This window comes from Protopterus annectens, chromosome 16.part0, assembly GCF_019279795.1.
Source record: "Protopterus annectens isolate FY-2018-M chromosome 16.part0, PAN1.0, whole genome shotgun sequence".
Taxonomy (NCBI): domain Eukaryota; kingdom Metazoa; phylum Chordata; order Ceratodontiformes; family Protopteridae; genus Protopterus; species Protopterus annectens.
Window position 1 is genome coordinate 621,448,838 of NC_056750.1, and position 26,604 is coordinate 621,475,441.

General features: G+C 40.2%; 1 protein-coding gene across 1 annotated transcript in view; it reads right to left on the reverse strand.

The window, feature by feature from the left end:
- Positions 1–26,604, reverse strand: part of GOLGA2 (golgin A2) — a 1,989,954-nt gene that overhangs the window by 1,162,350 nt on the left and 801,000 nt on the right. The window lies entirely within an intron of this gene.

Genomic DNA, 26,604 nt, shown 5'->3' on the forward strand with positions numbered 1-26,604 from the left:
CGGATCCTTGGGGGGGGGGGGGGGGCAACCCTGGAGAACATCAAGCATAAATAGGTTATACAACAAGAGGAAGAAACTAATGTCTAAGCACAAGAAGGAAATGACTCAGCAGAGGAAGGACACCCTCCACAGCTTGAACAAGCAAATTAGATAACTTGCAAATTTCTCTAAAGCCAATTAATAAGCGAAAGTAGCAACCCTAGCTAAGGATAATCACAAAACATTCTTTACCTATGTCAGAAATATAAAAAGGAAGGCCCAGCTTTGTGCTGAACTATTAGTGGACAGTACCATTCATACTGACCCCGAGGACATCACCGACCTACTAGCAGGCAGACTTGGTGCAAACATCAACCCCCTGTCCCCATGAGACTTGCCCCAAAGCGTACCTGTCACCGGTCCTCTACCTAGTATCTCCAAGGAGCAGGTCATAACCGCACTCTCCATGGCCAAAAACAGCACCTCTCTGGGACCAGATAACATCCCAGGCTGCCTACTAAATGGTCTAAAACAGGACCTAACAGAACCACTTGGCCCGCTCTTCAACCACAGTTTAAGTACTGACTTTGTCCCAACAGAGTGGAAAATGGCAATGGTAATTCCCATGCACAATGGGGGTCCATCAGCTGACCATGGGAAAGTACAGTTGTGTACACTTACCATAAATATAGATGTTAGAGTGTATTCACTGTTGCAGTCATCACATTTGGGTTATCTGCCTGCAGGTAGCCTCAGCCGGCCTGAATACCAGTCTCTTCGGATATCTGCATCGGATGTCGCTTCTCCCGTGATGTCAGGTCGTCAGGGGTATAAAACATGCAGCTGATGCCATAACATCAGTTTTTCTTCTCCAGATGTCAGGTGCCCCCACAATAGGAAGCAATTATATGGTATCGTACACCCCCATCAAAAAGCAAATACACAAGAAAAAATAAATATACCAACAAGAAGGAAAGGTAGAGCCAAGAGAAGTCAGAGGGCTGGAGGGAGGGTAACCAGGACTACAACAGTGAATACACTCTTACATCTATATTTATGGTAAGTGTACACAACTGTACTATGTTCTTCATGTTTCACTTTTGCAGTCATCACATTTGGGTTGATTCCCAAAGCTAAGAAAGGGAGGAGGAAGTTAAAGAGCATTAGGGCCAGCTATTAAGCCCTGCAAGACTGCAGTGACAAATCCAGTTCTGGATTTAGAAAAGATAGGCATGTGGTAATGCTTGGTGAAGGTATGTACAGAGCTTCAGGTAGCAGCTACTAGGATGTCCCTGGTAGGGACTCCTCTTAGAAATGCAACAGAGGTAGATGCAGCCCTGGTGGAATGTGATCTTATTGCCTGTGGGGTAGGTTTTCCATGGTGCTTGTAGCAGAAATGTATGCAATAGACTATTCATTTGGAAATGGTTTACTTTGAAATGGCCTTCCCCTCTGCCCCTGCAGCAAAGCCAACTAGCAGCTGTTTAGATTTTCTGAGAGGCTTAGTCCTGTCCAAATAGAATCTAAGTTGTCTGTGCACGTCCAGAGAGTGCAGTATTTATTCCCCTTTGTTTTGTGGATTAGGGGAAAAAGTAGGCAAATGAATGGACTGATTTAGAGTCACACTAGACGCCACCTTGGGCATAAAGGAAGGATTAGTCCTGAGGGAAACCCTGTCCGCATGGAAGATAATGAAAGGTTCCATTGCCATGAGGGCCTGTAATTCAGACACTCTTCTTGCTAAAGTAATGGCTAGAAGTAAGGCTGTTTTCCAAGAAAGGAATTTCAACTCTGCTGTTGCAGCTGGCTCAAAGGGGGGAAGAGTGAGCTTTTCCAATACAAAATTAAGGTCCCAGGCTGGAATGGGTGCTCCCCTGGGGGGGGGGGGGTCTTAAATTTTTGGCCCCTCTAAGGAATTGTTTTAGCAAGGGGTGAGAGACTAGGGGTGGCTTAGTATTATGTGCTGAAATGGCAGAAGCATGAATTTTAATTGACGAGAAGGATAGGCCCTTGTGGAGCATTTCTGTTAAGTACTCTAGAATATGAGGTAAGCTGGGCACTATTGTGCCCATCCCCTGAGCCTGGCTCCAGGAACAGTATCTCTTCCACTTTTCAGCATAGGATTTTCTAGTACTAGGCTTCCTTGCCTCCAGAATGACATCCAGCACCTGCTTACTGAGGGATGCTAGAGGAGATCTCAAGGAATTAGCCAGGCTGCAAGGTTCACTGTTTGCAGCTGAAGGTGCAAAATCTGGCCCGCCTGCTGGGACAGCAACGAAAGGGTTCGAGGCAGGTGCCATGGTTGTAGCAGTGTTATACTGAGCAAGAGGGAGTACCAGTGCTGGTGTGGCCAGTCTGGTGCCATCAGTATTGTCCTGCCTGGTGCAATCAGTACTGTCTTTGGCTTGTCCTGTTTGATCTTTAGTAGAACCTTCAAGAGGAGAGGGAGAGGGGGAAAGGCATAAACCGAGAGGCTTTCCCAGGTAAAGGACAAGGCATCCACTTTCCAAGCTTGACTGTGGGGGGTTCTTGTGCAGAATTTGTTCAACTGGTAGTTCTGAGGAGAGGAAAACAGGTCTACCTCTGGAGTCCCCCATTTGTTCCTCAAGAGGTTGAATATTTTGGGCTCTAGTTTCCATTCGTGTGGGTCCATGAGATTTCTGCTCAAGTCTGCCAGTGAATTTAGTTTGCCTGGCAGGAATTGTGCTTGTAGGTGTACTTGGCAGCTCAAGGCTGTGTTCCACAGAGCCATGGCTAGTCTGCAGAGAGGGTACGAGTGGGTTCCCCCCTGTTTGTTTATGTACCACATAACTGTGGTGTTTGTCTGTCTTTCCCAATAGTTGTCCTGGAAGAATACGGTCTTTGAAGGCTGTCAGAGCATTCTGTACAGCTAACATTTCTTTTTGATTGATATGCAGGTGCAACTGGCTCAGGTTCCATTTGCCCTGAATGCACTGCCCTGCCATGTGAGCCCCCATGCATAGTCTGATGCGTCTGTTAGGGTTTGGGCGGCAGGGAGTAGAGTGAAAGGGAGTGGAAGCAGGCCTTTGCCCACCAAAGGAACTCTGTCTTCACACAAGGAATGATAGAAATCATGGTTTCCAGGTCCTGAGAATGTTGACACCATAGGCTTTTTAGATACCATTGGAATTTCCTCATATGCAGTCTTGCATATGGAATTAGTAGAATGCAAGAGGCCATGAATCCCAGAGCTTCCAGTATTTTCCTTGCAGATAGCTGGGGTTTTGTGGCCAACAGTTTGAAGAAGGTTGTCAAAAAAAAAACGTGTTTCTCAGAGTGAGGAATGCCATCTGGGAAGTTGTGTTCAAGCTTGCTCCCAGGAATACAATCTGTTGGCAGGGTACTAGGTGAGATTTCTTTTCAGTGATGTACCCCAGTGAGGTTAGAAGTTTCTTTACAAATGCCAGGTGTTGTAAAAGCAAGTCCTGGCTTTCTGCCTGAATCAGACAATCGTCCAAGTATGGGAAAAATTGAATATTTCTATGCCTGCAAAATGCAATAGCTGGAGCTAGACACTGTAAACACCCTGTGCGCAGTAGATAACCCAAAGGGAAGTGCAGAGAACTGAAAGTGCATGCAGCCCGCCCTGAAACGTAGGTATTGTCTGCAGGATCCTCTTACTGGGATGTGCAGGTAAGCTTCCTTTAAGTCTAGGGTTGCCAGCCAGGCATCCTTGGCTAGCATAGGAAGAAGCCGTTGAAGAAATCACATTTTGAATTTTGGAACCACCAGAAAGGTGTTGAGACTAGAGAGGTCCAGGATAGGCCGCCAGGAGTTGCCTTTTCTGGGTACCAGAAAAAGTATTGAATAAAAACCTTGTCCCCTTTGTTCTGCTGGGACAGGTTGAATAGCCCTGATACTGAGGAGAGAGAGAACATGCTGTTGGGCCTCTATCCATTGATTTGGGGGTAGGTCTGGCCAACCATTTGGGGTTGGTAGTGTGTTGAAGTGGAATCTGTATCCTTGGGAAACTATGTTCAAAACCCATTTGTCCTGGGTAATGAGTTCCCAATTTTTTGCATGCAGGGCGAGCTTTTCTCCTAAGGGAGCAGGTAGTTGAGCAGGTCTTGGAAGGGTTAAGGCTAGGTCATTGTGCAAAGTTTTCCATAGGGGGGTGGCTTATAACTCCCTGCTTTGGAAGTGGAGCCCCTCACTGCTTAGATCTGTGCGTAGCCTGAGACTGTAGCCTCGGTGGTCTGCTGTTCCTGATCCAACACAATTTGGCTTTGTTAAGGGTAGATCATGCTTATTAAATCTGATGGGACTTATTAGAGAATGTCACCAAAGCTCTGGATGAAGGCAAAACAGCATACATCATATCTTGACTTAGACAAGGCTTTTGGACACACTCCTCCACTAAGGCAGCATTGAGAAACTCACGCAAAGTACAGTTGTGTACACTTACCATAAATGCAGATGTTGGAGTGTCTTCACTGTTGCAGTCATCACTGTAGGGTTCTTCCTGCTGGCAGGCAGCCTTCGGTCGGCCAGAATCCCAAAGTCTGGGTCCGGCGGCGGCTGTGTATTCACCCTCCCTGACGTCAACATGCCAGGGGGTACAAAGCTCCCAGCCGACACCATGTTCTCCAGTTTTTCTTGCCCCAGATGTCAGGTGCCCAAAAGTAAAGGCTAAAAGTAAAACAAAAATGTAACGTACAACAAACCCCATACCTTGAAGCAAATACACCTCAGAAGAAGGGTGAAGCAGGGAACCATACCAATAAAAGTATAAGAGGGGATAGGAGGGTGGGTAACTCAGACTGCAACAGTGAAGACACTCTAACATCTACATTTATGGTAAGTGTACACAACTGTACTATGTTCATCGTGTTTCACTGTTGCAGTCATCACTGTAGGGTTGAATCCCAAAGCTGAAATAAAGGGAGGTGGTTATTGAGTAGAAGGGGCGGCTAGAAGGCCTTGTAAGACTGCAGAAGCAAAGCCCACCCTAGACTTAGAATAAAGAGGGAGATTATAGTGCTTAGAGAAAGTATGCACTGAACTCCAAGTTGCAGCTTCCAAAATATCTTTGGTAGGGACTCCCCTGAGAAAGGCAGCTGAAGTAGCAGCAGCTCTGGTAGAGTGTGTCCTAATTTTTCCTGGGATTTGCTTTCCATGATGAGAGTAACAAAATCTGATTCCATGAGCAATCCATTTAGAAATGGTCTGTTTTGAAATAGCTTTGCCTGGGGAATTTGTTGCATAAGAAACAAACAGTTGTTCAGTTTTCCTGATATCCTTGGTTCTGTCCAGGTAAAAGCGAAGCTGCCTGTGCAAGTCCAAAGAATGCAAGATCCTCTCCCCCTTATTTTGTGGATTAGGGAAAAAGTTAGCAGGTGAAATAGTTTGGTTTAAAGCCACTTTGGAAACCACTTTAGGCATGAAAGTAGGGCTAGTCCTCAAAGAAACCCTGTCTTGATGAAAAATAATGTAAGGTTCCATGGCCATGAGTGCTTGTAACTCCGAGACTCTCCTGGCTGAAGTTAAAGCTAGTAGGATAACAGTCTTCCATGATAAATACTTTATATCAGATGTGGCAGCAGGCTCAAAAGGAGGCAGAGTAAGTTTTTCCAGGACATAATTGAGGTCCCAGGCAGGAATGGGTGGTGTCCTAGGGGGCCTTAAATTCTTTGCTCCTCTGAGATATTGTTTCAGAAGTGGATGTGCAAAAATTGGAGGGTCTGTATTATAATGTGCAGAGATAGCGGAGGCATGTATTTTATGGAGGAAAAAGATAAACCCTTATGCAACATATCTGTTAGGTAATGTAAAATCAATGGAATATTTTGAATGTGAGGATCTGATTCCTGAGCATGCATCCAGGTGCAAAATCTCTTCCATTTACCTTCATAAGATTTCCTAGTGCTAGGCCTTCTGGCTTCTAAGATAACATCCATGACCTGTTTGGAAAGGGTAGGATTAATCATAGACCCTGAATACGCCAGGCTGAGAGTTTGGATATGAGAGTGCAGGACCTGGCCCTGATGTTGAGACAAAAGATTTGGAATCTGAGGTAGAATACAGGGAGGTTCTTGGGATAGATTTATCAGTGTTGAGTACCAAAATTGTTGAGGACAATTCGGGGCTAGTAAGATCAGCTTTGGTTTGTCCTGTTTTATTTTTAATAACACCCTTGGTAGAAGAGGTAGTGGTGGAAAGGCATACCCCGAGAGGTTCCTCCAACTGAATGAGAGAGCATCCACTTTCCATGCTAGCTTGTGATATGTCCTTGTGCAAAAAGTCTGTAACTGGTAGTTGTGGGGAGATGCAAATAGATCTATGTCCGGGCAGCCCCTGGCTTTTATAATCATCTTGAATATTTGGGTGTCTAGCATCCACTCATGTGGGTCTGACAGGTTCCTGCTCAGGCTGTCTGCCAGAGTGTATTGTTTCCCTGGCAGGAATTGAGCTTGTAGGTCCACTTTGAAAGCTAGTGCTGTGTTCCATAGAGTCATGGCTAGTCTGCAAAGAGGGTAGGAGTGTGAACCCCCTTGCTTGTTTATGTACCACATAACTGTGGTGTTATCTGTCCGTATCAGTAGCTGCCCTGGCTGTAAAAGATCCCTGAAAGCCAAGAGGGCATTCTGCACAGCTAACATCTCTTTTAAATTGATATGAAGATGCTTCTGATCCTCTGTCCAAAAACCTTGCAGGCCTTTCCCCTGCAAGTGGGCTCCCCATGCATAATCCGCGGATTCCGCAAGTTATCACTTGGTAGGCTAGAGGTAGACTGAAGGCTTTCCCTTTGTTTTGAAAACATGCCATGGCCCACCAATGGAATTCCTTTTGTAGGCAAGGCAAGACAGCAATCAGTGTTTCCAGACTGTGACAATGCTGGGACCATACGCTTTTTAGGTACCATTGTATCTTCCTCATATGCAGTCTTGCATATGGTATGAGTAGGATGCAGGAAGCCATGTAACCCAAAGCCTGCAGGAATTTCCTTGCAGTTAGGTGAGACATCAACGCCAGGCTTTTGAAAGTTGAAGCCAGCTGTAGTTGTTTTTCTGATGTCAGGAATGCCATCTGGGTTGTTGTGTTTAAAAGAGCACCCAGGAAAGTTATCTCTTGAGTGGGTGTCAAATTTGACTTTTTTACGTTTACAGTGAATCCCAGGTACTTGAGTAGATTCTGAACAAATTCCAGGTGCTGGAGTAAAATGTCCTTGCTGTCTGCTTGAATAAGGCAGTCATCCAGATAAGGGTAAATTTGAATTCCCTTGAGTCTGCAGTAAGCTACTACTAGTGCCAGGCACTTGGTAAAGACCCTGGGAGCAGTAGACAAGCCAAAGGGCAGCACAGAGAATTGGTAATGTTTCGAACCTGCCTTGAACCTGAGGTATTTTCTGCACTCCTGTCTGATAGGAATGTGTAGGTAAGCCTCCTTTAAATCCAATGTCACCATACATGCATTTTTGCTCAACATTGGCAGGAGCTGCTGCAGAGTGAGCATCTTGAACTTTGGTATCTCCAGGAAAGTATTTAAGACTGACAGATCCAGGATGGTTCTCCAAGTATTTTGCTTTCTGGGAACTAGAAAGAGTCTTGAATAAAAGCCTTGTCCCATCTCTGAATTTGGAACCAGTTCTATGGCACTCATAGCCATCAGGGACCTCACCTGTTTTAATGCCTCTGCCCATTGAGTTTTTGGTAGGTCTGGCCATCGGTTTGGTTTTGGTAAGGTGTGAAAGTGGAATTTGTAACCTCTTAAAACTACATCCAGAACCCACTAGTCTTGGGTTATGCAAGTCCAATTTTGGTGAAAAAGAGAAAATTTTCCTCCCAGAGGAGCTTCCAGGAGAGAGGTTCCTGGAGCCATGCAGGGGGAGTCATTGAGCCTGTTTCCTTATAAGGTTGAGACCTATCTTCTCTACCCCTGGGGGTGGAAGCACTCCACTGTCTAGGTCTATAAGAGGTCTGTGCTTGGGCCCTCCCTCGGGGGCGCCTATATCCACCCCTCTGAGGCCTGTCCGAGCTGGGAAAGGACCGATTTTTAGCTGGCCAATTTCTGCTAAATCTAGGAGGCTGAACTTGTAAGAAATCCTTAACCGTTTGCATGAATTTTGCCTTATCCTCCATTTTCTTTATAACCTCTTCAGCCTTAGACCCAAACAAAACATTATGTTGAACAGGAGCATCCAGTAATTTTGCTTTCACTTGATCAGGCAAATTTTGTTCCTTTAACCAAGCATGCCTTCTAATGACCGTGCCAGTGGCAGCTGCCTTGCAAGAGGCCTCCAAAGCACCAAAACCACAGTGTAAGGTACATTTCCCCACCTGCTCAGTAGCATGCATCAAATCTTGTAATTCCTTATTGTCTGTACATGCAGAAATGGTACACAGTTTTTGTTTCATAACAGACAAAAGGTATTGCTGATATTTCAACATATGAAATTGACAATTTAAAGCCCTAATAGATAAAGTAGCAGAAGTATACACTTTTTTGCCCCATCTCTCCAAAGCTCTAAAATCCTTATTTGACAGAATAGGGTTCTTAGCTGTGGCGGCCTTAACACCCTTAGGACCCTGAGAAATGGTTTCTGGATCAGCAGTAGGATTTTTAAATAGAAACTGGTGGGAGTTAGGGATTCTGTAATATCTATCAGGCTTAGCAGAGGCCGGAGGAAAGGAGTCAGGAGTTAAATTAGACTCCGAAAAGACATCATCCACAACATCCAAAATAGGAGGAATAGCCAGTGGTCTGTGTTGGGGAAGAAGGAAATCCCTAAGCCTTCTCTTAGATTCAGAGTACTCCTGTCCTTCCCAGTGAAAATGTTCCCTCATGTCATGTAAAGTTTCCCCAAAAGAATAATCCTCAGGAGGAGAAGCTGAAGGAATGGATTCCTCAGCATCAGAATCCTCATAAGGAGGGAAAGTATAATCCTGTTCAGAGGAAGACACTGAAGAGACAGATGCCTGATCAGAGGATTCATAATCCAATTCTTGTCTTGGCCTTTTGTCTGGAGGGGGATGTGAACCCCTAATCATAGTAGCAAGTCCTCCGCCATTTTAAGCATTTGTTTTTGAGATTTAGGTCCTGGATCAGAGAAGGCCTAGGCTTGAGTCTTTGTTTTAGAAGGAGTCTTTGCCTTTGTCTTTGCCTGAAGCTGCGTAGGCCTGAAAACCCCCTCGGAAGCCAGTACCTGCACAGCGGCTCTGGACCCATCCGAGGGAGCACTATCCGAAGGCCTAGTTGGCTCCTCGTGGGAGTCCGTTTCGGCAAGCGGTTCTGTGATGGCCGATGACAGGGGCTGCGAAAGCGCCTCACTGACAACGGCCGAACCGGCAGCTGGCTCTGATTGCAAACTGTCGTCTGATTTGGACCTCGGAGGCCTATCCTAATCCTTGCGCCTTTTATGAATTCCGGTAGTCGGAAGCATGTCCGACAACATGTTATAATTAAATCGCCTCCCAAAGTAATGAAAGGCAAAATCGTATCTCCGTTTAATAGTACGTTGATTAAATCTAGCACAAAACAGACAACTAGCTACGTCGTGGTCAGGGCCTAGACAAGGAATACAGTAAGAGTGAAAATCCTTATGAGGTATTTGCTTCCCACATGAAATACAATTATTAACTTTTTCTGACATCGGTCTAGAGCAAGAAAAAAGTTACCCAACGGGGTACTTAGCTTTGAAAAGAAGAATGTCTTTGGAATGAAGCACCAAAAATAACAGGAGTCAGCCGACCGGCACTTGCGAACTGCTTCCACCGTGCGTCAAGAAGATTGGAGAACATGGCGTCGGCTGGGAGCTTTGTACCCCTGGCGCGTTGACGTCAGGGAGGGTGAGTACACAGCTGATGCCGGACCCAGACTTTGGGATTCTGGCCGACCGAGGGCTGCCTGCCGGCAGGAAGAACCCTACAGTGATGACTGCAACAGTGAAACACTATGAACATCTGGAAATTAACCCATTTGTCACTAGATAGGTAGCCAAACTGGCTCACCAACAAAATGCATACAGTCAAAGTGGTGGACTCCACCTCTACCAGCAGACCAGTTACCAGTGGTGTAGCACAAGGATCCATGCTGGGCCCCCGACAAATCTATTTCTCATAAGTCCATTTGAAAATAAATGGCCTGTGGCTTACCAAGTTTGTTGATGACTGCAAACTGGGTGCTATCATCGAGTCCCCCAAGGATGCTGACATACTACAAAAAGGCCTACACAGACAAATGACTGATGCCAAAGCCACAGACAAAGTAAAACTAAACACAAAATGCATTACCAACCCTTTCAGAAAAGGAGATGTCCCTGTAAATTACAATATTTACAGTAACCCCCCTTATGTGTGTGGTACGGAAGGCCTTCTATGTGGCCCATCTCATAAGGGCATCACATTCACAGCTAAGGAAGTTACAACTCCCCTGTACTCATCCTCCCATCAGACCACTAATAGAGTACACTGCTCTCTTCTGTACATACCTCACTAGACACCTGCAGCAGCTGGAGAATCCTCAGACGTTTCTCATCAAGAAAACTCAGAGCCTTCAACACATGACCTACATGGACAGACTGAAGGCCCTGTCACTGTACTCTATCTTATAGGCTGCTGACAGATGACTTGTGCCTGGCCTACAGAGCAGTTTCAACTCTGCCCTAATGGAAATGCTGTACAACCACAAGTCAAATGGGACAAGATTCATGCGCTCTAGGGATCTTAACCTAGCCTGCGACATTAACAGGACATGCTGGAGAGACAGGTATGTCTCCAAGAGATTTCCACTCCTCTGGAACAAACTTCGAATTCATGTAAAACAGAGCTCCCCAATGACCTTATTTAAGTGTAACTTAGACAACTAGATGGGAGACTGTAAATTTACCCCAGAGGTGTCACCTATGTCCCTCTTGGATAAGGGCAGTCAGCGCTGATCAAAGACTCGCTCTTCAAATATAGACCATACAACTTGGTCAATAAGGAAACAAGGGTATAACATGGCTATGCTTATAAATGCCCTAGGGCCAATAGCCTTGTAACCTCCTATGAACCTATGAAATGCAAATACATAAATTACTAAATGACAATATGAAAAGCACAGCTATTATGATAGAAAGGTATTACTCCCATCTGTTATACAAGATTGTTCTTTTGAATGTGGAATTCCGGCTTTTAGCTTATATGCACAAACTGTTTGGCAGGCTGATCTTTTATGCAGTTGCTTCTTCTCATCTCCATTTAAAACTATGTCAAATTTTTCAAGAGCTTTTGCTTCACTGAAAACATTTAAACAAACATCTAAATACATTTTCAGAACCCTATCCACTTTTAAAATGAATAAACACAAAATTACGTACATTTTCAACAAACAAAATTTACCTCACCAGATAGGAGCAGTTGTTCCAAATTAATGGTTGTACCCACAATCTAAAAGTAAGGTTACTCGCACTAAAGCATATGTTACAGCCTGTGTACTCACTCAAACAAATTGACGTCTGGCCTTTTCTGATCACTACTGCCCTCCTACATGTGAAAAACAGATGCAAGCCTTCAGCAAACATTAACATTTAACCCTAATAAAAAGTGAACTGGAAAACTTTAAATAAATAAACTAAACAGCTTTGTTAAATGCACTAACATATTAAGGCTGCTGGGGAGGCTACTGCAACTACTTATTTACCTCATATTTTCAAACTTTATTTTTCACTGAACTTCTATCCACTGTAAAAATAATACCTTTCTTTTGCAGACAGTGATAAGAGCTCTCAAGATTAATTGCTTTTACCTGCCTTTACTTGGAGATTAACTGTGGGCAATCAGCACTATGAAAACAAAACGGATGCATGAAAGAATCTTTGTAAATTTCACTCAGAATAATTTACATCATGATTTCTTAATAATGAACAAAAATTGTTTTACATATGGTTACTTTATTCCCTTCAGTCTCTTTCTAAACATTGACAAAGTTATACACTTTTTGACTTTGCTTACCTTGCGGCTTACTTATCACAATAATGAAAATCAGAGGTTCCCCCCTTTTGCTTGCTGGTTCACTCTTTGTTGGATAAAAATTTCCTCTTTAGCTTGTTCTGAATAAAAAATGTATTTCATAGTCCAGGAAAAAATACTCTGAAGACAGCCTGAATATTAACTTTCCCCGACTACTGGGATATACGCTTCTCTTCTGCCTGGTGTACAGTAAATCACTTTCCACAAACTCTGTTGTATCTAATGTTAACACTTTTCCTTTCTGACATAATTTTGACAGAAGTAATTATTTCTGCTAGTCTGATTGCACCTTTAAAAGTATAGCCCTTGGCTGCTTTCCCATGGCAAGATTTGGAGTGTACACAAAACGTGGCCACTCAATTTACAAATCCTGTAGTGGAACAACGATTCAGTTGGTTATTTGTACTTTCATAAAATGAATGCAGTCGGTTCTTTCCAGTTTCTCTAGTATATCAGAAAAGCTCAACTTTTCTCAGTGTGCTTTGTTTTCTAACGCAACGTTTTTCAACAGCTCTTGGAAAAGCCCCATGCTTAGCCAGACTTTGTTTAAGTTCAGTGTTCAATTCAGTCCTTATTTTTGCAGTTTTATCACTTCGTCTGCATAGTAAGTTAAAACTTCTATTTTCCCCACTTTAAAATAAGTGCAATACAAAAAGAATATATACACACCTCTGAGTACACTTGATTTAGTTTCCCCATAAATTACTGGAAGCCAACTCCTGTATCAAAACTGAAACTTGAACTGTTTTTTGCTGAAAAGCTGCAAGATTCTTCTCAAACAGAGTTGATGTTTCTCCTTTAAAAGCTGCTTTCTGCTTACCTTCTCCACATGTTTTCTTTGCAGACATCCAGGCAGTGCAATTAACAGCAAGGGACTACATTTTCCCCAGATGAAAAGCTGTAACTGGCTTGTTTTCACAGTTTTCACACTGGGAGAGCTCTAATCAAACTACTGATCAATGAGCAGCCATCTACCACAGTTTTGTCAGAAGCAGCTCTTTCTGGTGGTATGTTTACAAATGTAATAATATGCCAGACTTGGAACATACAAAATGTGCTCTCTCAATTAACAAATCGATGTGTAACACCAGTCCAGCTGCTTATATGTACTTTCACAAAATGAACACAGTCTATTCCTTCCATTTCCTCTGGTACAGGAAAATTATATCACATTTTCTCTGCATGTGCTATCTTCTAACTAAATTCTTAAAAACAGCTCTGCTCGAGAAGACTCACGATATGTTTTTTCCTTCATTTCAACCTCTAATTTCTGAAGTTCTATCAGCTTATCTGAAATGGTACCTAAAATCTTTTATTTTTTACAGCCTTTTGTCATTTGAGTTCATATATTCTTCCAGTCACTCACGTTTGACACCCAAAAGTGCATTTGACTTACTTATTTACTCTAACTTACTGGAAGCCATCTCATGTGTAAAAGCTAAACTAATTTTTGCTGAAAAGCTGCAAGGTTCTTATTTCTTTCTTTCAAAATTGTGTCTTTGCTGGCATCTAACTAATGTAATTAGTAGCCAGGAAATGAATTTTACTCTGATAACTGTTTTTTTTTTTAACTGCTAAGTTTTCACACATCTAGAGCTCTAATCAGCCTTCTTGCTCAGCACACAGCCATCTTGAAGTCCCTGCTTCCTCGCATCTTTTAGAATCATAAGGACCTTGGGGAAAGGATTCCACTAAGATCAAAATGTTACCTTTCATAAATTTTAAGATGACTCATCAACAGCTTACTTTCAGTTCTCTCAGTGTAAAAACAGAAATGGACAATACTGCACCACTGAAATTGTCAGTGTGGGGAAAATGCAGTTACTGGCTTTAAGAACATTACCTGGATGATAGCAAGAAGAAATTTGGAGAACCACAAAAGATGGAGAAAACAGTGGTTGGAAATAATCCTGCAACTGTTTGGCAAAAATAAAAAAAAGTTCAAGCTTCTGCCTTGGTACACCAGATGGTTTCCAGTAATTTAGAGGAAAAATAAATAAAATTTACTTGTGTGATTAAAATACAAGACACTGAATGACTACACTGATTCAAATAACACAAGGCTGGAACAAATAGAAGCTTTAACTAGCTATTCAGCTGAACTGATAAAACTGACAAAAAATCAAAATATGAAATGGAGAAAAGGCTGACTGAGTACTAAGCTTCTCAAGAAGAGCAGGTTTCAAAGCTAAAAACAAAGCATACAGAGAAAACATCTCATTTTCTGCTCTACCAGAGAAATTGGATGGAACAGACTATTAATTTTATGAAAGCACAAATAACCAAGTGGATTGGTGCGCCACAGCAGGATTTGCTAACTGAAAGGGCAAAATGAATGTATGCTCCAAACCTGGCCATGAAAACGTGGCCAAGACCTAAATAAGTAAAAAATGTAATCAAACCAACAGAAAGATGTGATCCTGACAAAACTATGACAGAAATTAAACATATTAAGAATTGGAAACAGCAGTATACTTGTGGAAAAGGACTATTCACCTTACAATAGGGAAGCACATTTATCCCAGGAATTAGGAAATGTCAAAAGGCAAGTGTAAGATTCATGTTGCTGTATCCAGCTGTGTTCAGAATATTTCTTCCTGAAGGACCAACAAATTCAGGATGCAAAACAGATAAAGGAGAAAATAAAAATGTCAATCCAACAAAAAGTGAGCCAGCAAGCAGAAGGGGTCTTTCTTCTTCTTCTGAGAATAAAGCTTATAGAAGGTCTTTGCAAATGAAACCTTTTCCACTGTTCCAAAGGTAAATGTCAGAGGCACAGGAGTTGACCAGAAGAATCAGACGTATCCTGGATATGAACCAGAGTCTGGTTTTCAGAGATGAAGATGATCAGGAAGAAGACCAGTAACACTAACATTACTGAAAAAAGGTAGAGTATAAAGCATCAGTCGTATTTGAGAAATATGGCTTTGCAAGAAAAAAACAGCCGAGAAAGACTGGAATTTCGCTGACTTTGTGAAACTTGTGGGTGGACTGTATTAGATATAACCCACTTTTTGTCATTAATTTTTATAAGGACTTTAAGGGTAAACAAACAAATAAGCAACCCAAATAAGTTTTGTTCATACTAGCATTTGTATAAGATGTTCAAAATATATAAACTACATGATGTATTGTAAAGCAGTATGATACAGGATGCAGCCAGGGGCATTTTAAATGTGGAGGAGGGGGGTCTTTTAGTGACTGTTTGCATTTCTTAGTTGTAATACATATAGGCTTTAAACTATAACAAGATAAAAAGGCTGGACAAAAGCAAATTTAAAGGTAATGTAATGTGATCTTGGACTGCTTGGGTGGGGTGGGGTGTTAAAGTGCACCGATTATCACAAGAGTGGATGACTACATTAATGTCCTTGGCTTAAGCTATAAAGTTTTTTTCTAAGCAAATAGGCTTGAAAAATAAGAAAATGATGAAAGGAATGGACAATGTTAAGCTACTTGCATCTGCAGAGATACAAAGATATTAACTTGCTGTTTTCCATTAACAAATGGTCTCACTGGGAGGCATAAGGCCTGTAGGTCAAGGCAGTGACCAGGAGAATTTTGTACATTGAGTTGGGAGTGAAATTTACAAGGATTCCTTCACGCATCTGCAGAGTTTTTAATCGTTTCTCATTTCTCTCACTGAACTATTTTACATGGAGTCAAGCTGTCTGCAGGTGCATGCAATTAACAATGAGAGTTCTGAACATTCTTTGCAGAAGGAAATGCAACATTTAAAACAATGGCAAGTAGTGTTAAGGAAAAACGTCAGAAATTACTTTAAGAGAATAAGGGACAGTAGCAGCCATAACACTTCAATGGAATTCATAGAACAGTGCACAATTTAGTCTTATTTAAAGACAGCCAGTGCACTTTTTCTTAGGGCTAAAAGCTGCATGTTTGCTGAAAGCACGCAAGCTGCTTTTCGTATCTAGCAGGGGAAAAGAGCTAAGAAACAACACAGCAATCGCTTTATGTAAGAATACAGGCTGTAACATGCACTTTAGCATACACAATGTTCATTTTTGATCACATAATGCCTGGGGTTGCAGCTGGTGATTTTGGGTAGGGCACAGTTGTGTGCATTTGTTCTAAATTTAATAGGGGTTGGGGTGTTCTTAAAATGCATTTAGCTTTTGTTTTAAGGTTTTCATTAAAGCAAAAAGTCTTGAAAAATATGGCATAGGTTCAAAATGGAGATGAGAAGAAACAACTATATAAAAGATTAGTATGCTAACCAATAGTTGCATGCAATTCAAAAGCTGGAATTCAAGACATTCAAAGAAACTGTCTTATATAATAGGCAAAAACAGCTTTTTAACATAATGGCTATTCTATACAAATTGTCTTGGAATGTAAATGGCCTTAAAGGTATAGACAAAAGGAAAGAGTACCGAATTATATTACAAAATACTTAGTACAAAAAGCAATGCTGAAGGAGACATCTGAAAAGAAACAAGCATGTGAATTTGACAAGAAGTATTTCAGGATGGATATTCAGCAGAATATCAAGGACAAAGAAAACTGGGAGTAATACTGACTGCTAGAGTGGCTCCAATAGTGATAGATTTGTGAGAGTAAGGGGTATTGGAAAGGGTATGTACATTCAAGCAAAACCTATTTTGGAACTTGCAAAAATTTGAGAAAAATAATCAGCTTTCAGCAGGGAATATTACTTATAGCTGGGGATTATAACTTGAGAAGCAATAATGAAGATTTATCAGAGAGACTTCGAAAATATAACAAGAGGGTACCTTTCTGAAAAAATATGTATAAAAATATTTGGTATCGAAGATGTGAATTCAGTAGTCTGATCTCTGGACATAACTTGCATATTATTCCCTAAGGTACAATAACTAGGCTATAATGGACAGACTTCATATTTCACAGGAACATGTGCACTTAAATGAAAGCTTCAACACACATCCAGTAAATATTTCTGATCATGCACCAAAAAGATAAAAATGTAGGGTGAGAAAATAAAAATTAGGTACTGACACTGTTACCTACCTGTTTAAAAGAGGGAAATTCAAGGAATGGGTAGTGAAAATTATTACAGTTAATAGGTGTCACTTGTCTGGTCAGGATAAAACAATCGAACATTCGTTGGTTCAGTTCAAGCAGCTTTACTGCACACAAACATCATAAATGAGGCTTTGCAACTTAAAACTTTTAAACAGACTGACTACCACACTCATACATGTTAACACTCTGGCTGTTCTCTCAAAAATGCACATGACACATCTGGAAATGCTTCTTAAAGATACACACACACAATGATCTACAATAGGTAACAGAAATTTCTTCAGAAGGGATAGCTAGTGAGTGAGACAAAATGAAAATGGAGTTGATAAACACAGTAGGCATAAAAAAGAAAAATATGGTTAAGAAGGAAGATGAATTAATTAGACATGCTGACAAATGTTAAAGTAGTGCAGAATAAGGGGAATCTAACAGAAAAAGCAGAACAAAAAGAGTGGCAAAGAGAAAATAGGATAGCATTGGGATAATATGCATGAGTTTAGTAAAACTGCTGCTAAGGAACTATTTTTAGGTAGCGCCACAGAACAAAAGCTTTTTGCAAGACTTTTGTAACAAATTAGGAAGAGGTGAAGTCAAACATAGGGAGCTTATGACAAGAAAAATAACTAGAAAATATATTGAAATATTAGAGATTTTTGAAATTTCCATAATTCAGAGGAATTCAGAGGAATGTGGAAACCAATAGGAAGCATAAATAGGAAACATTTATGAAAGGCTTAATTATGCCAAGGTTAGAGGAAGATGAGGCTCAACAACTAATACTTAGGATAGAAGGAAATGAGACAAAAATGGTGATGTATAATCAATCTGCAGGGAATTCTTCAGGAACGGATGGTATTCCTGTGGAAGTCGAAGTTGGGAGGGAAGAAAGCGATAAAGATCTGGAAGACTTTATAGTATTTTAAAAGAAGGTGAAGCAAAAGCAACTTGGAAGAAAGCTGTGGTATTACCAAGACAGGACACAGACACACAAGAACCAGCTCCATATAGACCCATATCAATTTTAAACCAGGATTATAAAGTATGTTTATACTAGCTAAATAAATGGCAAAGGTTTTGCCAAAATTGATACATATGGATTAATGTGGCTTTGTGGAGGGGATGAAAACATTTGACATTAATAGAACAATGATCCAGAGGGAAGCAGGATGTAAGAAAATACTTGCTATTGTTGTTGGATCTTAATGCAGAGACAGCATCGGACAAGGTAAGCTGTGAATTTATGAATAGGGCTGTAGAAGCATTTACATTCCCTGATACAGTAATAAGGTTAGAATTAATTAGCAGGATATATGAAGGACTGAAGGCAAGAACGAAGGTAGGCAAGTTCCTCTCTTATAAGCTGCATTTGAAGAGAAGAACCAGGTAGGACTGCACTCCGTCCCCTGTGTTATTTGCTTTACATTTCGAGCTACTGGCAAAGAAAATAAGGGACTTATAAATTCAATGATATAATTGGTATGGTAATCAAGAAATGTTGGCAATTTGCAGATGATACTATTAGGTGCTTGATTAATCCAGTAAAAATCATTCTAGTGTTATGGAAAATTTCAAAACAGTTTCAGGTCTTTTCAGGATAAAACATTAATGAAGATGAAACTAAGGCTATAGCTATAACATATGTACCCACACAAGAACTGGATCAACTGTACTATATTTATGGGGACATAAGATGAAGTATTTAGGAGTATGGATCACAAAGGATTCTATTATGGCAGCTATAGATAAGTGAGAAGAGACTAAATAAAAGAGAATACAAAAACTGAAAAATTGGAAGTTCTTTTTAGTGACATGGATAATAAGACAAGCAATGAAAATGCTTTTAGTCCCTTTGGTTTTATATACAGATCAGGCATATTTTTATCAACCAGAAGAAAAACTGTAGACAATAATTAGTACAGAGTTGAAAGAATTTATTTGGGAGGGGAAGAGAACAAGAGTTTAGGATTACTGTATCTGATAGGATATTTTAGAGCTATTTAGTTAAGGCTCATAAATACATAGTTCAGGCAGAAGGTTATAATTCAAAGTGGAAAAAGATGTTGAAGCAGGGATGCAGTTAAGAAAAAGTAAAGTGGAATTCTGGATACTGATCCTTGAGGACAGTAGCCACCATACAAAACAGTACATTCATAAAGTTGAAGGTGTTCTAATATCTAACACACAACGAGAATGGAAAATGAAGATATTGCCAATTGGGATAACTGAAAGTAGAGGTACAGAAAATAGGCAAGAAGAGTTTGAATTTACTGAAGAAAACTGGAAAAGGAAACAAGGTATTTTCACCAAATAACTAGAGGGGGAAAGATAAGAGAGTGAGATTAGACCAAGAAGAGGTTTGGACTGCAGTCCTCAATGAGAGACCTGCTCTGGTAGCTTTTAGTCAAATCTAGAGCAGAAGCTGCTGTTAAAAAATGGCTAATTAATAGGACACATAAATATTGCATGACATCTACAAGAACCATTCAGAAGAGGTTAGAAAAGATTGGGCAGAGACTGGAAAAGCAATTTACAAGGAAGTGATGGGAGGACATATGTATGGCATCCAAATATGCAACATAGTTCAAAATGTTTAGGATTTTTGATTGAAAGTGCCTGCACTGGTATTTTACACCACAGACTTCAAAGACTTTTTTTCTTGGGCTTGATAGCAAATGTTAGAGGTGTGATGGAGAAGAAAGATAAATGGGAACATGTTTTTGGGGAGTGTAAGGAGTTGGCAGACTAAGAATTCTCTACAGAGTACTCTGTTAGAAATACTGGGGGAGCAAATGTCTTTAACTAAGGAAATTATTCTTATGAGCTGGGACACAGGATCTGAATTGTCTAGACATAGTAAGGTCTTAATTCTAATGGCTGACAAAAAAAAATCAATTACTAGAAAATGGAAATCAAAATACATACCAATGACATTTAAAGTACTCAATATTTTGAGAGAGATAAAAGAACTGTAAATTGGACCTTTATGCAGCTCAATATGTGCGTATATACCGTTAAGAAGCTATCCAAGGGCTTGCACTAGAGCATAAATACTGAGCACGTGCAAGCCTGTCTGCCATCTTGTAGTTAGCTGTTGAGATGTGAACATGTATGTATATGCAAGATCTGTTAACTAGTTTGTTCTTATTTAATGATGCTGCTATCCATCCTGATGTGTTTGTATATAGTAAAGTATCTAAACGAAACCTCAAGCCTTCTTATTATTTATACTAGAGATGAACGAGCGACATTGTGACAGAAGTGGCATATCCAAAAGGACATGATATCAGAAATGACATATCTAATGGGCCTGCAGTCAGAACCGGCATACTAAAGGGGCATGAAGTTTAAAATGGCTTGGCAAAAACGATTTAAGGCACTTATCCAGATGCTGGTGGAATATACAGCACTGGAACATCGCAAAACTGTGCACACTTTGTAAAATAGGTCAGAAATTAATTTCAGGTATAAATCTTGCTCAGCAATATTTCTTTTTGCATAATATGAAACGAGGCATACAGAACACTCTAAATAATTTTCGCATAAACAAATATGTACATTGATAAAAATATTCAACTTACTAAGGAATGTTTGAAATAAAGTCCAGCTGCATAAAATGAACAAAATAAAGGGAAACAACCGCATTTTTTCACAAAGTTTATGTATTTTTGTATTGAGCAAAGATATCAGAGTTTTCAGAAGTGTAAGAAGTGTTTATGTTTCTGCAGTATTACAGTAAAGCTATTTCACAAAGTACAGCCATTACAAGGCATATTTCATACAGTAAAGTATTTTGAAAAGTTTAATGTGCATTTGAATGTTGTTACAAGCTCAAAGAACATATTTTTTTCACACACAATTACAAGGGCCCTATTTTCAGTGCATTTGTGTATACTTTGTGGGCATGGCAGACAGATTTCAAAAACCCAGTGCACTTGTGTTTGACAGTAATATTGCTGAGAATTGGAGTGTGTTACATCAACAATAAATTTTCGTACAGACTGCATTTTCTGATAAAGATGACAGCACAAAGGCATTTATTCTACTTAATTTAGCTGGATCAGAAGCTATAGACAGGGAACGCTCATTTGTGTATGCACCTGCTATCTATGCTGGAGAGGGGGAAACCGTCATTGTTGTATAGGCTGCTGAGTCAAGGGAAGACCCAAAGTGATTAAAGCGTAGATGCAGAGAAATGTGCAACCCCCAGACAAATGTTGAAATGTAAAGGCACTTATTTTATGCAAGGGATCAAAAGCCTGGAACGTTTGTAGCATATATTACTGACTCGAGAAATAAAGCTAAAACGTGCAGATTTGGTGACTTAAGGGACGAGTTGATAAAAGACAGACTTGTGTGTGACATAAAAGATAATGCTGTGAGAAAGATTTTGCTTCATGATAGTGATTTAACTTTGAATAAGGCCATTGAGATTTGCCAGATATAGGAGCTTACAGAAAAGCACACAAATATGCTTACAAATGAGAGCAGCACTAGAAGACACAGTGAAAGCTCACGTTGATAGTATGCAGCACGTGGTTAAAAGAAACAGGCCCAAGCACATGGCAGTGTAACCCTTGCACCACTCACTGGTAAACCCCAGAACTTCCTAGCAAATTCCAGACTTTGCACAGCCTCAGTGAAGCACAAAAGTGAGTCAGCACACTCAAAGCATGGGCCCCAAACCACTTGAATTGCCAACTGATGCAATTGTGGTGGTAATCATGAATCTAAAAGGGAAAAATGTTTAGCTTTTGGTCAACAATGTCACAAATGTAATAAATGGAATCACTTCAAAAGATTTTGTAAATCAAAAGGCCCACACTCTTATTAAAAGGGAACATTTTAAGAAACAAGTTGCTCAGTTAGACAGTGGCAAGCCTACTCTTTATGTTGATGGTGTGTCAGTGCTTCATGAAACGGTTAATGCAGTAGATTTAAGGGGCAAGAATGAATTATTTTGTACTGTTCGGATAAATGGGAAACCCACAGAGCTCAAAGTTAACATAGGTTCCATGTGCTACGTTATGTCGGCAGAAACATTTGCCAGAGTATGTAAAAGTGAATGGCTTGATTTGGCAAGGTATGCAAAACTTGTTGCCTATGAAGGTGAAAAATTTCAAACTGAAGGCTCAGTAGTGCTTTCATGTTATTCTGCTGGAGGGAGCTATGACTTATTATTTTATGTGGTCAAAAGGCATGTTCAGTCATTATTAGGGCTCAAAGACTCTGAAAATGGGACTGCTTTCATTTAACAAGAAAGTCTACAATGTTAGCTTAAAAGACCACTACTCTAATTTTGCCCAGCACATTTTTTCTACCTATGTTGATCTTTTCCAGGACAAACTAGGCAAATGTCCGGTTGTGTACTCTATGAGTTAGACACAGAGGTCAATCCAGTTACCAGGCCAGAACATAAAGTTCCAATAGCCATGCAGGACAGCGTCAAAGCCAAGTCAGGTAAGATGGTACGACAAGGTGTCATTTGTCCAGTGGAAACTCCAACAGAATGGGACTTCGCTCATATCAAAAGAAGTCCAGAGTACCCCAAAGTCAAATGGTTGGACAGCTCAAAGTGCAAAACAGTTACTTGAGAATTCAAAAATGAGATAATACTGATGTTTTCCTGAATTGCTTGAATCTCAGAAATGTTCCCGGAGATAAACATCTTGGTTCACCTGCTCAGAGACTTCTGTCAAGACAAACCAGAACCACGCTACCACTCAGAAGTCAATTGTTGACTCCATGTGTCAAAAACAACAGATCAGTGAAAGCCAATCTACTGAAGAAGCGTCTAATTCCAGATGTCTTACTACGATAAGACCAGTAAACTGCTCGCTCCATTACAAGAGGGAGAAGTAGTAAGGATAGAAACGTCCAAAGGTTATGACTGGATTGGTGTCATGAAGAATATTGGTCCAGAGCCAAGATCATACATTATATAATCAGAAGAAGCAAGTTTTGGGCAGAATCTGAAGCATTTGAGAATAATGTCCAAGCCTATACCACAGCAAATAGCCTGTGAGAGAGTATCTCAGAGTGAGTTGTCCGGTGTTCCAATTAAAGAGGAAGTTCCAGAGGACATTCCTGTTCCTATCATGAATCCAGAAGTTCCTGATGCGAGCTGTACACCACAGACTGCCCCTGTTGCTAAATCTAATCCCAACTGTTATGTTACGAAACATGGTCAAATCTCTAAACTCTGTAGCAGATATCAAGGAACTTGGACATGAACAATGTGTTTTGTTTTTAATGTACACAGTAATGCATGCCTAGCTCTAACATTATTTTGCATGAAGGGCAATCGTTTTAAGAGGGAGGATACAAGATCAATGTGTGTCTGTAGACCTTTAAAAAGCTATCCAAGGGCTTGCACTAGAGTATAAATACAGAGCACGTGCAAGCCTGACTGCCATTTTGTAGTTAGCTGTTGATATGTGCACATGTATGTATGTAAGCTCTGATTGTTAACTAATTTGTTCGTATTTGATGATGCTGCTATCCATCCTGATGTGTTTGTATATAGTAAAGCATCTAAACGAAACTACAAGCCCTCTTATTATTTATAATAGAGATGAACAAGCAACAATTTAGAAAAAGGGAAGAAGGAAATTACACTGAAATAAAATGGAATTTGTGGAAATAAGACATGAAGAATAATGTTCAGGAGGACGAGGGGGAATGTGGTTTAAGGGATGGCAAGAAGTCAGCAATGTATGTATTGTTGGACTAGAGTGTTGTTATAAAGACAAAAAATATATGTAATGTACAATGTATGCAAATTAAAACAATGTTAATTTTTATTAAATGTTAATTTTAATGACTTGTTTTCATTTCTATTAATGTGTGCCTGTGTCATAAGTGATATTTTAATAAAGCATTTCAAAAAAGGTGTATACAATACATATTAAATGTATTTCTTTGCTTGCTTTTGAATTTTAGTCCCTATAAAATGTGCAACTTGGTCTTTATTTGTTTTGGGAATCCTTATACACGACACACTTTTTACAGCCCTCTTATGACAGTTGTTTGATTTGCCTTTTTTTCCTCCGCTACATCAACAATATTCAAGATTAATTTTCCATCATGGATGAGGCATATTACTGGCTCGGTTTTAAAAGCAATGATGCATTTAAGTTAACTTGCCTTACCTGTTCCAACTTTGAACCTCAATGCAATATTCTTCATGCTATGGATTGGAATAAAATTAGTTTGACAGGTTGGCATAACTCAATGTTGAATTACTTCAGACACGATCTCCTCTCACAAAGTGGTAACATAACCTCATGCTCACTGTACCACTGTGTCTTCCTTTAGATGTCGACTTTGTACACCTACCTCTTCATAATCTCTCTCCCCATTTTCTACTAGCAAGCTGCACTTTCCTTAGGAACTTACAGAAACTACACTAAGCAAACAATAACAGAAACCATAAGGAGCCTAGCCATACTCGCCTATAAACAGACACACTTAAAAGTTCTTTCCACCCTTTCTAAGCACCTAGTAGTACTGACCTTCCAAATCAGGCAGAGCTGCACATGATTAACCCTGGTGTAAAACTGTACCTACTCCATCCAATCATCAAGACAAGCCTTACAGACAAACAAAGCAGCACTTAGCCTCACCTACAGTGGTAACTTACTCCACAGGCTAGGAATGTATTTGAGTTAAAACAGCTGTGTAAACTATCAGAACAATTAAAGTATTTAAGACTTTTAATTTTCATGGATATAAATCACTGGGGCCTTTCCAGCTAAATTACATGCTTGGATTTGTATGTACCAAAGATGGCAATGTAATGATGAGTCTGATAAGGGAACAGTGCAATGGTAAGATGACTTCTTTAGATCTTAAAGATATTCCCTTGGAAATTAACTGAGATTGACAGAAGAACTTCCTGAGTACAGTGGAAACATAAGAGAATGAGAAAGAGCTTCCCAAGCAAGTACCTACGTCTCTATTTGTTTTAAGAGGTGCACCACATACAACACGTGACAAGAGGAGCTGTTTTGACAAATGCTACTATGCTGCACTTTTTTGCATTTAACTTGAGGCCATTTTCAGTACATCATGTCCATGCATATTCCAGCCACTGTTAAAACAGTTTACTATGAGAGAATGAGCAGATAATAGTACTCGGCCTGCAGTCACCAGCAAATATTGTCAACCATATTCTTGGATATTGGCTTGGATGTCTGCAACATAAATGTCAAACATGAGGCAGCCCATCGCTAATCCCTGTGGTACCCAATTAATTCAATTTTAAAATCAGAGAAAATTATCAGCAACTTTGAAAACTTGAGATCTGCTTGATAACCAATTTGCAATCCAACAGTCCATTGTAGGCAGTTTACCTTAAGTTTGTCTAATTCGTTAAAAATACCAACATGGATAATAGTGTCAACAGCCTTAGCCAGCTCAAAGTAAGCAATGTGCACACAGTAACCACTGTTTACAGCCTCTGCAACCTTTTCAAAGTAGTTTAATAAGTTCAGGAGACAGGACCTACCCTTCACAAACCAAACAGGGTATATAGTCTAGATCCATTAAATTGCCTATGCCTGCAAAAACGAGTCCTGCTGTCTCAAGTTCCATAGCTATGCATATAAGGCTGGTGAGACTGACAGGCCTAAAATTACCCGGGTTTGTAGCAGAGGGCCCACCCTTGTGTAGGAGAGTCACAGTGGCTGTTCTGCAGCTATCAGCCACACTGGATACAGGCACAGCATGCACATCTAATTGTCTAACAAAGTATAAGGGCCTATGCCAAGATTACCTGCCGCTCTTCTTTGTACCAATATGGCATAAAGATAGCCATACTGTTAGTCTGCTTAATACTGCTGAGCGGTCAGTTGCACTTTATTTAGGCTGAGACGCTTGAATTACTGAAGTTACAGCACTGAGTTTGGTTTGACAACTTGATCCACCGGTCCCTTCATTATACACAAATGCCTCACTTCCTGGACAAAAAGTTACTGCAGTTCATTTTCTCATTCAAGCTTCATATTCTTCTGACAAGTTAGTAAACCAAATACCTCTCCTTTACTAAGCAGACAACCAGTCAAGTGCTGAAGACATCTTAACACTGAATTCTACTGGGCTTGAAATGAGCAACAGCTGGTTAGGTTACTTTAGAAGTACTACACGAGCCACACTTTGTGCAGAATAGATTCCCAAACTCTTTCAAGTATCACTTCCATTTTTGCACCTTTGGGAACACACACAAGCAGATGATTATTGTTACAAATAATCAGATGACTAACTGCCAAGAAACTGCCCAAAAAACATCCCTCATAAGGTTTACATCCTAAACTCCATTCATTATGTTTATATAAAGCTCTTAGCATCTTGGAACAATCAGTGGAGCAAGGCTATTATCTAACACGCAGATGAAATGTTTATTGAGGACTAATTCATCATGAAGTACTATGGCCCCTGCAAAGTTCAAGAACATTTTACCGGAACATAAAACTAATGAAATATATAATTGATAAAAAAAAAAAAATGCGCTACATCAAGAATGTTGGTTTTCTATACAGAAGGAAAGGTTACTTCCAGCAAATAACTAATTCTCCTGAAATCCTTGCATAATACCTCTATTAGGACAAAGCACACAGGACCTCATTTCACCAAT